The sequence below is a fragment of the Rhea pennata genome, chromosome 10 (genome assembly GCF_028389875.1).
Source record: "Rhea pennata isolate bPtePen1 chromosome 10, bPtePen1.pri, whole genome shotgun sequence".
In the NCBI taxonomy this organism is placed as follows: Eukaryota; Metazoa; Chordata; class Aves; order Rheiformes; family Rheidae; genus Rhea; species Rhea pennata.
The window spans coordinates 8,836,550-8,849,269 of NC_084672.1; positions in this window are offsets into that span (position 1 = coordinate 8,836,550).

Here is a 12,720-nt window from a genome sequence, read left to right on the forward strand (position 1 = left end):
CATTCTGGGCCTCTCTAAATTTCATTTTAGGGGGAGACATAAATCAGAAGATTTACGTCACCAGAACTCCGGACCCATTCCGAAGAGGAAGGCCTAGCCCAGCATAAATTAACCCACGTGATAGTAAGCGAAGGCGATGTTCTGAGCACCCCCTGAACGCACACAGGATGTGTGTTACACGATACGTGTTTATAAGACAAAGGAAAAGGCAGAGAGAAAAAAATCCAAGTATCTATGTATAGAAAAGAACTCCTTCTTAAATCAGATTGCTATTATTTCCAGAAATGAATTATGCATTTAATTAGTCAGTAATTAAATGCACCTTTTCCAGGCAATTGAGATGAGAATGAAAAAGAGAAAGGAAGGAAGATACTGGGGCAAAAGAGAATTAAAGCCTGCACTGCCCATGGGACTGGAACAGCCTGGAAGGTTATAGGGCAGGAGGATTTGGGGGGTTTTGCAAAGCCCTTAACACCCAACTACCTCAAATGATGCGCAAATTGTTGAAAATCAAGATAGACCCACCTTTAGCAGTACCCCAGGCTCCAAAACACCATCACATCCTGCTCTTTTGGCATCTTCTTGGCCTGTTTCATTTTCTTCATCTCCTTCTGCGCACAACAGGTCCCATAGAAACAGAGAGCAAAGCAGAAACACAACAGCCACTTTGTGACAAAGAGAGATATCAGAAGGACCCAGATCAGCTGCTTTGAGAGGCAAAGTGACTTCAGCTGTGAGTCTGGAAGGGCAAAGGGACCAGGCTGAGATAATTGGGAGGAGACCTAGGCATTTCCAGTAACCCACCTGCAGTACTTCACCTGGTGACTCAGGGATGGCAGAGATCAGCTTGTGCAGGTGTGAAATAGAGCAGTAACAGGCACGTTGAAGGGCTTTGGAGAGCAGAAGACAGACAGTTCACTTCTGTCTTAGTAAAAGCATCACCACTTTGGTTTTACTTGTACCTGATCTTCTCAACATCTATTCCACTTTATGACAGCTCCCTTATTTAAAAATAAATCCTTGCCAAAACAACAACAACAAAACCTCAACAACTCTGCAATTTGTTCCTCCAAGCCAGGCTGCCTTTCTGGCTCTGATTTTATCACAGTGGAGACAGGCTGTCCTTGCAGAATGATTTTACCATCTTGAAAATGATTACAGAACTGCACAATGCCTTCAGCTTGCCATGTAACAATATTTTTATATACTGTCTCATTAGAACACTGCCCGGGTTGAGGATGTTTTCAAACATTGTCTCTTCATGGTCGACATACTGCAGTACTGGGAACAGAGTGATGAATTGGAGGCAGTTCAGAGGGCAGTGGCAATAATCAGAAATCTGATTTAAAGGAAACACTAAGAAAACTGAATCCATTTTGTTTGGCTAGAGCGGGGAACTGAGCATCCACCCACAAAGATCTGGAAGGACAAGAGACAGGCATTGGGGAATGTGGTACCTGCTGTATAAGTAGAGAAACACTTATCCAATGAAAAACTATAGGTGCAGTCTCCAGAATATTTCATTTAGAGCAGACCTGCTATGGATTCCTGTCTTGCAGGACAGAATGGAAGGCTCACTGCTGGAAGCATAAAAACTAGGCTGGAAATATTAGGAAAAACTACCCACAGGGGAATAGTTCTGCCTAGGCAGAGATGTAGATCACACAACTTTCTGGGTCTGCTTCATCTCTAACCTCTCTGGTTCCTAAAACAGCTGTTAAATGGCAATGACAGTGAGTCATTAGTGACCCAGGCTGTAGCTGAACCTATATTCAAAAGGTGACAGATTTCGGATCTCATTCTCACCTCTCAGAGCCACCCAGGCCCCCGTGCCCCTGCCTTCGTAGGTCACATTGCGTGCCCAAATGAACTCACATTATCCCTGTAAATAGAGTTCATGGTGTGTTGCACACTTTTTCTTTATAAATGCATGTGCTATAGCATGACTGCACTCTGTGAACCAAGGGTGTGAGCAGCCTGTGATTAGCAGAGAATGAAATGCTGATCATGGGTTAATTAGCTAGGCTAATAAACTGCCTGCAGCTTCTTCTAGGAGAAAAAATGTATTTCATCAAACACAAAACATTGCAAAACATGGAAGAGAAGAGTTTTGCTTAGAAAGATTAAATTCAGCCTCTGAGAGGGAGGGAGGGATTGGGGGGGGAAGGACTGGATAGGCAACAGTTGGCAGAGGCCTGGGCACATACTCTGCTCCTGGGAAAGGCCAGTGTGGCCCGGCTGCAAGGTCAGGCCCACGCTGGTGGCAAGGCTGAGAGGGAGAGCGGCAGGTGGAAGAAAGCGTGGGCAGGGTCAGGGACAGACTGAAGCCTTGTAAGACATGCACTGCAGAGAAACGTTAACCCCAGACATGGATTTAACCACCCTGGAAGCCCTTTTGCAGTCAAAGGCAGGTTGTGGGGGTCACAGGACAGGCAGGGAGAGCATCTCCACAAAAGAGGGGTTGGGGGAACCCTCACGGGAGCTCTGGTGAGGGCAGGAGCTGGCAGGCAGAGCAGTTTAGTTTGGCTACCAGAGAAATGTAAGCAGTTTAGCTGAACTGAACCAGAGAAGTGGAGTGTGTGAGAATGCAGAAAGAAGCAGTTATGCCCGGGGGAAGGATCTACAGCGTGCACGTAAACCAGTTGTTTCCATTTCTCTTCTCCCTAAATCAGAAATTTAGAGCTTTATCTGGAGCTGCTTCACTTTCCTTCTTTCTTTTTTGGTGGAGAGGAGAAGGAGAGCTAGAAAACCCAGCACATGCCTTTCACCTGCAGTTTCCAACCCTTCCTGATGACGTTTCTACCACTAGATCTCGCCAGAACGATCAAATGGCCTTGGGAAAGGCACACCGACTTCCCCAGGCTCCTCCCACGAACCTGGGCCCCAACTAACCTAGTGCCGTGTGAACCACGACCCCTCTGATGCTGCTTTCACTAACTCAGCACCTTGGTCCATAGCTCAGCCAAAATTTGGGAAGGAGGATGAAGCTGATCCTTCCCTTTCTGTGCAAGTGCTTGGGCAACGTTCCTGTTTCTCCAGGCGGGTTTGTTGAGTGTTTTGATGTTCTCAGACACATAGAGTCACTTTTTCCAAGCAGCCGGTGTTTAGACAACGCCACGTCATTAGCTCCAGCCCAAGAACGCACCAGGCAGGGACCAAAAGCAATGTACCGAGTAATGAAACCATCTCAGATCTGCTTTGTGTCTGACGGCACGAGGAGAACAATCGGCGTATTCACCACCGTCCTGTCTGCTCTGTGCTTACAGAGGCGGCCAGCGGAGCCTGTTCCCTCTTTTATCCTGTCATGATGGGAGCGTATGTGTGAGCCTCCAGTATAAAAATAAACCCTCTCCTGTCACATTCCAGCGTATTAATAACAGCACTTAATAACTTCTGCTTAATAGCCTCCATATTTATGTGGGAAACCGTGATGCTGAGGACTGGACATGCTTCCTCGGCACACGCAGTGCAGTCATCCCATATGCCACGCAGCTTGTGAAAGAGGACAGGGAGAAACAAACAGCACTCCGGGAAAAAAAAAATGTAACTTTTAATTGAATTTAATGTTGCCAGTAAAAATTAAGTTGACAGCTTTGGAGACCGCGGTCTTCTCTTTCTGTACAGAGCCCCAAATGTTCACAAATATGGACAAATCCTACTTTGGAGAAACTTTGTTGAGGGTTTGAGAGAATTTCTGCTACTGTGCATCATTTCACTGCCATCCTTCAGACACGAATGCTGTAAGTACCAGGAAAAGGGCCAGAGTTACCTAAGAATGCCCAGATATTGAGGGCTGTGCCTCTAGCAGTGCCCAAGCCAGGCTTGCTGTTTTGTTTGCTCTAAGTATGCACAACAAATCTGATCTTAAAGGCAGCCAAAGTGCATCCCTCAAGGGGCAGCCTAAACATACCGCGTGAGTCTAATGAGTCCATTAGCAAGCTGGACAGCCACCAGATAACCTCCCGTGACATTGTTTTTAGGATCACACATAGACAAGGGGGATCTGGGCATAACCCCAGAGGTGTTTCTCTCTACAAGAATGGGAGACCTCGGTCTCTCCCGAGGGCAGTGCTCGTGGCCCCAGCTGGCCTGTCAGGAGGTGAATGCTCGTGAGGTACCTAGGCACAGTGAGAGATGGGCCTCCTGCGAGGAGCTCAGGTGAAGAGCAGAGTCTTCATGCTGTAAGCAGGAGACCTCACAGAGGTCCCCCCAGTTTGCAGCCTTACTCCTCCTGACTGGATTTCAGGCATGCGTTATATTTCTGGCTATGCTCACTGAGTAATTAAAAACATTCATTTAAAACAGAGCAAAAATAAACAAACTACAAATCAGTCAAACCTTATAATCAAGACTGCTTAGAAGCAATCAGCAACTATAACCACAAAAAAGCTTTGATTCCCAGCCCATCACCCTAAGTTTGGAGCAAAGGAGAATCACCTTCCCCATGTAGAAGAGGCTACTGTTAAAACTATTTTGCAGTCAAAGGCTCCTTTTGTCAGAGCTGTACAAATTCCAATGTGTTTTATGGTAGCAGCAAGGGAGAAACAATCCCACGGTGACTCACAGATCTTCACAGCCCAGAGAAGGCCACCCCACAAGACCACACTGCCACTTTTCACCCAGCTTTAATGGTCTTGGGGAGAACTTCGTCACCTAAACCCTACACAGGGGACTTAAACCACTTAAATCTCCTTCCTGTACAATAAAGATGAGGCTAGAAATAAAAGCAATGTAACAAGGGAGGGGGGGGAAAGGAGAAATTCAGACATGGTGATTCACAGGTCTTCAAAATCCTTCTAATTGGGCATTTACCTAAGCTGCATTCCCTGCTGCACAAAGCCATTGCTTAAAGCAGTGCATGCAGTGAGGCAATTGCTTTTTTATTTTTGCTGGTTATTATCCCTCACTGGAAAGCAAGAAAAGAAAAAGCTATCACTCTGGATTTTTTTTTATCAGGTTTCAGCCACTCTGGCTGATGTTCAATAAAAGAAAAGCTATCTCTATTAAGAGATGAGTAGCCCTTTACGGAACAGTCATTGCCTACAAAGTAACCTTTAAGCACCTGGCTCTCTTAAGTTAATGCAGGTAGAGGATAGAGAGGAAGTTAGTCACTTCTGTATGTTTGAAAAATGCAGCTATTTCTCTTAAAATTCAGCAGCCATACACACTGATTGGTTTTCTTGATGCTGTTCTCAGTTTTCCTGAAATCACTATCTGTCACCTTTCTCCCACCCAGCTCACTCACCTGGGCCTTCATGCTGATAGGAGGAGAGAAGCAAAGCCAGCTCACGCTTAGGAGATCCAACATCTTGTCCTGTTCCCATGGCTGATGCTCGGAGTGGACAGTCCCTGAAGCATCCTCCCTATCAGCTCTTTCAGGAGAGCCCAAAAGGAGCCAGAAGGTCCAAAGCAATGGTTTCAGAGGCAAAGACAGCGCAGTCAGCAGTGAGAGCTGATTTTTCCACTGAAGCTGCACCCTGCTCACTGAGCAGCTGGGGAGTGGGGCAGATGAAACCTCAGCAGTGTCTCAGCTCTCCCCATCACAGGGGGCATTTGCCTGGGAGGACAAGGAATAGCTAGGATATTCATTAGTGTGACCACTGTGCTCTATCCACATACTGCTGAATTTGACCACGGCAGCTAGAAGTGGTTTGGGGCTGTCATACCGTATCCTTGTGCAACACATCACTGGACAATTTGGTCCTGCCAGGAGGGAGATCCAGACCGCTGTGTGCCGAGATCTGCAGATGCACCCCACACCTTTCCCCAGGTTTCTGTGGCTGTTAGCCCTCTGAGGGGACACTCCTACAACCATCAGTCCAAAAAGACAGGTTCATAACTAGGCTTGTTTGCATGGGGAGGGATTCCTAGGTCTTTATGAGGTGCCACGTTAAGGCCTTTGGTATAGTGTGATGGGGACTCTGCAGGTTTGAGCAGACAGATTGAGCAGAGGGCCTTTGAGGTGGCTGGGGAATGTGTGAATGCTCTACAGTTACCCAAGGCAGGTACAGGAGGACTTACTGTACACACAATTTGCCTAAGGAAAGCCAGACCCTGCAGAACGGTTAAAGTGGGAGCCTGTGGCCTTGGTTTGGGTGGTGGTGGTGGGGGGGGGGTTAAGATGACCCCCCTGTGTGGTGTCTTGCTGCAGCACCTGCCTCCTCTGGGGACCACCATCAGGCTCAAGAAGAGCAGCCCCAAGATGAAGGACTCCAGGCCTTGGCCAAGCAAGGAAACGTTTATCTATCTCACCCACCGCCTCCCTCCACCTACCTCCACCCCCAGCAGCTCTGAGCTATGTCAGCATGGGAGAAAAGCCCCAGCAGCTTTGCTGGGTTTGCTCTACAGACAGGGATGGCAGATCCTGGACACCAAATACACACGTGCCCAAGGAAACATAAGCCCTCCCCAGGCGACCTGCTCATGGCTGTGGCCTGTGTTAAGAGGTTCAGGATTTAAGACACCCTTGGTACCTACTGCATAAGTGACAAGCAGCTGTCAGCAGCTTACGGGGGTCTCCAAATGCCTGCAAATTTCCGCATTAAAGCCGTAAGCGCTCATGCCTCACTTGAGACCAATAAAACAGCATAGGGTAGAGGCTGTCATGATAAATGGGGCATAAATCACATCTCCCCCTTCTCCTTTCCCTTCCTTGGGGGGGAGGTGGTGCTGCCAGAGCCTTCACAGGCCCTGCTTCAATATGCTCAGACAGGTCCTCTTCTGACTGTGCAGTCAATTAGAACTTCATCAGAAATCAATTTGCGAGGCCCAGCTGAGATGTACCTATAGATCAGGCAATGCCAAGTGATTATTACACTAATGGAATATTCCATTGATTAATTGAATATTTAAGTCCTGAAATGTAAGCCCCGCTGTCTTGTGCACAGCTTGTTACAGAGCCGAGCAGCAGACATTTCACAAGCACGAGGGGCTAACCTTGATCCTTGTTCTCTTGGGGTGAAAGGCAGAGATTCTAGTCCCAGTCAGGCAGGGGACATTTTTGCCTCACCCACCCTGAGACACTCCTCTTCCCTGTGGCAAGGGGCGGGAGGGGCAAGAGGGAGAAGAAAAAGTCCTATCTGTTTGATAAGGAGGATGAGGACTTGGATGCTTGTCCTGACTGGGATGTTCTGGCTGATGAGTGAAGTCTGGGCAAAATAACCCATGTATCAACAAACACAAAGAATAAATAATAAAATGGAAAATAGCACTGGCTTCATTCCCCGAACTGTCTGTGATTGCCCCTCATTCACAGGGCTCAGCTGCTCTCCTCTGCAAAGCAACACCTACCACACCAACCACTTTCTCCCATGCAGAGCTATTTGCTCCAGAAGCTCAGCTTTTCCATGCCTCTTGCTTAGAGCTAGCTTTGACAGCTCAAACTCATCCCAGGGTTAGCAGTGCTAATGTTCCCCAAGCCCAGGAAGGAAATCCTAAGTGATTTATTTTCCTTTTTGCACACAAGCAGACATCAGGACTGCAGACCATAGCTAGTGGGTCGGGAGAGCATTCCAAAGATTTTCCTAATTACTCTACCCACATACCTAATGCTTTTCCACACCACTAAAGTCCCAGGTGCATGGAGGGCAAAGGTGGCCAGATGTCTCCTGCCTTAGGCTTCCAAATTTGCCACATGGAGAGGGCCAAGTTACTTGTTCAGTAAAACACCTGTTTAAGTGCTTTGTTGGACAAAGGCCATAATGACCAAAAGAGAGAGAAACAAGATAGACATGGGGAAGAAGGGGGTGACAACGTCAGCAGCTGGGAGAGAGGTGTGCTGCAGCTGGTGTGATCATCACTTAAGGGCCCAGCAGCAGCTTCAGGAATATTACCACCAAACTGTATTGTAAGAGTAACTCAGCGGAGCACCATTAAGCACATGAGCAAGAGGGAGAACTACAGGCCTCTCCATAGAGCTCTTATTCCCGCACTAGATGATGAGGCCTTCTTCTTCAACCTGAAGGGCATCGACTGCCCACATCCAAACCCTAAAGGCTAGCTCCTGGAGAAACTGACAACTATATGCAGAAAAGTAATCATCATGGCAGATGTCCAAAGGACTGAAGAACCTTTTGCTTTACTCACAGTGGGGATACAAACATTCCCTTGAAGAGTCCTTCCAGGATGGCAGTAGAAGCTGCAGCAGCAATCACTCTTTCCATCGTCACAGTGATGAACCTTGACCCTTGATTCCACTTGATACTTATCTGTAAAGCCTAACATGATAGCTCTAATACACCTGTAAACAACAGGATGCCCATAAGTCGTCCCCCCCCCCCGACTCCCTGTTATTCCCACCTTCTCAAATTCTTATGCCCAGAATCTGCCCTTCCTCCTACCTCTAGATATTGGAGAAGATCTGTCCATCATTGCCCCACAATGGACAGCTGGAGGGTCTAACACTGCCTTTGGCCTGAGCTCTGGTAACAGATCCTGATTAGCCAGTCATGGGAAGCATTTTTTTTTTCTTCTTCTTCCTTGTGTATGGCTTTTTGGACAAGAAGGTAAAAATAAACCGAGAGGAAAAACAAGTATTGATGGAACAGCTAGAAAGGAGAAGAGAGCTTTTTCTCTCACTAAGAGACCTGACCTTTCAGTGGTAGATTCAAGAAACCTCAAGCAAATGTGCTTTACTGGCATTTGCTGCAGGTGAATCATTGGGAGTTTTCATCTCCTCTCTCAGGAGATAATGTTTTGATTTATTAACTTGTTAGCACTGGGTGCCTTGGAGACCTGAGAACCTGGAAACACCCAGGATCATGTCACCTGCCCAGTGGGAACAGCCTGCCTGGTAGAACCACTTAAAGGCAAGGCAGCCTGCAGGAAGGTTCTGTCCATGAGGAAGAATTGTGAAGAAACCACAGCCTGGCTCTCTGCAAAGGGTGATGGACAGGATCAGGACAGGGAACATCATTTCCAGACGAACAATCAGCCATGGATACTGCTGTGCCTGGGCTCTCGGGATCCATCTGCAGCTCTTGAAAATAGGCTCTGAGAAGTGGTCTGAAGCTGTGATTCTCAGCTTTTTTTCAAGCTGTGGATCCTTGTGAAACATGGCATTTCTCCTGCTCGGCAGACCCTCTTGCCCTCATTTGTTGCTAACAATGCTGCAGCGGGATGCAGTTCTGGACTCATGGACTGCTTGTGGTCTGCAAACCACCCTTTAGCTACAAAACACAACAGGGTCATAAAATCATCATGAGAAACTGGGCCAGAAATGAAATATGTTCATTGAGTTTGGGTCTGCTTTTGCAAAAGAGACAAGAGAAATTAATCTATGCTAGCACAGCCCCTTCTCTTCTATAGCAATGATGACCAAACAGTCCAGACTGCCTTCCTCATAGGCAAGGTAGGAGACCAGTGTTTTTGCAAGACTCTGTACAGTCCTAGGAGGCCTCAGCGAACTGCTAGCCAGGGACTAGGAGAGACAGAGGCAGAGGGAAATTTGGCAGCATCCCCAGAAAAGCAGTTCAAGGACATCGAGACCCCATCAGGACTCTTAACTTGCCTTTGGCAGGTCCCAGTCATTATTGTTAATGGGAGGAATCAAGAGAGGAGCTGGAGGCCTTGAGTTCCTTTAACCTTTCCTTAACCAGAAGGATGTGGGAGCCTCATGGTGGAGATATTACGGCAGCAGTAGCCGAACACATACTGGGGGAGGCATGCAATCCATCCAGACACAGGCCTCCATCTCCCGCTGTGCGCCAATGAGAAATCTCTTTGGTAAGCCCTGAAATATGGCCCCTGGGGCGGAAGAGAGCAGTAGCTTCACAGGGTACAGCAACACAGCGGGTTAGCGCCATGCAGAATACCATAGCCGGTTCAAATAGCGGTCGCTGCCTGCGTATTTGTGGGGGGAAGAGAGAAAATCGCTTGTACTGGATTTACTTCCCCCTAAGCAGTGCAGAGGTCAATGCTGTCCCAATGGCCTCTGCCTCCCACACAGCTTTCTATTGCCAGGGCTGAGATACCGCGAGAGCACCGAACAGCAGGCCCTCCCGCAGGCTGCACCCTAAGGGGCGTGCAGGGTTTGTGTTACAGCCTCCGAGTGCTCATAAACACACGCACCACCTTCTCTGATTTTCTTCTGCAAAGAGCACATTGATCTAACAAGCAGACTCCTCAGGCCTCTCCTCAGAGACATTTGTACGAAGGTAAAGCAGCCAGGGTGGCTTTCTCGTGCTGCTGGGCCCGCTGGCCCCTTGGCAGGTAAAGCGGAGCAGCAACCACGCTCCTGTCTCTGCCCTGCCTGGGTCCCAGCCCTCTGCATCCCACAGTGGGGGGGCTGCAGGGCTCATCGCTGGGGGCTGAGGAAGCTGCTGACAAAGCAGGTGCAACGACTGTTATCGCTTGCACAGCACCAGGGTCACACCAGTGCCACTGTCCCAGCCCTGAACCTCGCTGGAAAAGGCACAGCAGAGAGAAAGGAGACAGAGACTTAGGCGAGACCCATCAGACTGGGATCAGAGCCACAGTCCTACTTGCTGCAGCCCCTCCAGAGAGCTGAACTTTCTCCTGCCCGGGGACCCTTAGTGTCAGAGTTGGAAGGTGGGGAGAAAAATGGAATTATCAAACATGACATGAATCACAGGGAGATTTTGGATTGATAAATATTTCAGACTGACAACTATTCCTGTCTCTGAGAGTTCATTTATCAAAGTCTCAGCAAGGCCTCCACATCCCAGGACCATAAATACTGAGACCTATTTTAATAATCTACTTTCAGCATGGCTAATACCAAAGCATAGAAAATGGTTACAGTTCAACACATGCACTTACATATTTCAGTGTAATTTAATACACTTAAAAAGGACATACTCAAACATATTTCTGTGGTAATTACAATGCCTGATAATGTGTGCCAATTTGTGAGCTGATTGTACTTTGTTTTGAAATGATTCTACATAGTGATGACAATTTCAAAACAAGGAATTAGTACGCCGGTAAGATAAAAAGGCTCTGTCACACACTCAGGAAGAGTGCATATTTTTTCTCTCCACAAACAGATAGTTTGTGGAGAGAAGCTTTGATCCAAAATCAGTAAAAACAATTTTCCACCAGGAGAACTGTAAAGTTGGAAGCTGATAGCTCGGATCCTCTCGGGCTGGCACAGCCTCTGCGGGTGATGGTCCATGAGCTCCTCCCTGACACCTGGCAGGGCTGTCACGAAGCAGGCAGCCGTGCGTCTGGCTCCCAACTTTCTGCAAGTCTCAGACCTTGCTTGAGAGACCAAATTTGGGGGAAAATGAGGGTTTTTTTTTTTTTAAATCAACCCTGAAACATCTGGGTGCCCAGATGCTCCTCATGTGGCTGACAAGCCCCAGTGACACACCAGGAGTCTTTCTCAGCACCTCTGTTGTTCAGGAGCTGGGGACACAGCACTATCCTGCTCTCCCAGGGCCAGGACCACTGCTACCTCTCCTACGTGCACATAGGTGCACACACACAGAGAGGACAACATGAACATGCATTTCAGCCTGGGGAAAGTGCCAAAGAGAAAAAGGCAGGGTGGAAAACTTCTCTGAGAGAGAGCAGGGTGGGTCGCTCGCTCCAGGCCAGCTCCCTGGAGGCTGGACAAAGATGCTGCCTATGTTTACACGGTCACAGCATGTTATTCCACTTCCTCTCTGGCATACCAGATGCGTGTCACTGCAGGGCAGACAGGCTGATTTATGAAGGGCTGGAGGTGAACTGGGGATGCTTATACCTGTTCCAGATAGTACCCAGTTCACGCAAACTTGAGTTCCTACTGAATGTCTCAGCAGACAGGAAACCACACAGCTGCTCATTAGAAGACAATCGCTCCCTATCAGCAATGGCACACCACGGTAAACTTCCCATGCGCCTGTCTGTCCCATGAATAAATGTAGCAACCCACCCAGATCTTTATGTTAGCCCCTGACTATGACAGCCCGGTGCTAAATACTGGATAGGCTTCTCAGTTCCCACCTCCAAGTACCATCTTGTCTACAAGCTCTTTAAATAGAGCCTTTGCCTACCGGGCACTCTTAAAGCACATTTCATTCATGAATTAAGTCCCTGACAGCCCATATCTCTATGATCAATATGTTTGTTTATTAGCAGCAGCTGCTGTGTTTTAGCAAAACTGGAGGGCTCCTGCAGGAGCAGCATACTCCAACCGCAGATAGGGCTTGGACTGGGGAGAAGGACCTCCTGCAAATGGGAGCTGGGCTGGATAAGATTTCACACTAATGACTCTTTAATTGAAATCACTTCTCAGGACAGATTGCTCATCTCAGGGATATTTGCACTGATGGCTCCCGGTTTGTCCACTCCTGAGATGAGTCCATTAACTCAGCAGAGGAGAACAAAGGCAAACAAGGGGGATAGTAAGAGGACATCCATCCCCAGCGTAGCTGATGTGCATGTTCAAGGAACTCCAAGTCAGCAGCTGATGTAAAGGAGACCTGGGCAAAGGGAGGCCTGGGGAAGTGCAGATTGCTGAATCTCATGCTTTTGCTGAGCTGTGCTAGGACTGGCAACCCAGGCTTGATGTGGTCCACACTGTCTCATTCTCTGAGCAGGTATGGCCCCGTGTTCCCCCAGGAATGGGAATCAGGACATCTAAGTTTCATTCCTAGCTCATGGTGTGACCTTAGCTTTTGCTTCACCTGGTTCTCAGACTCACTGCATGTCTAGTGCAAGGTAGCAATATTTGTCCACTCTAATGCAGCACCTGCATCCTAGGCAGAGAGATGT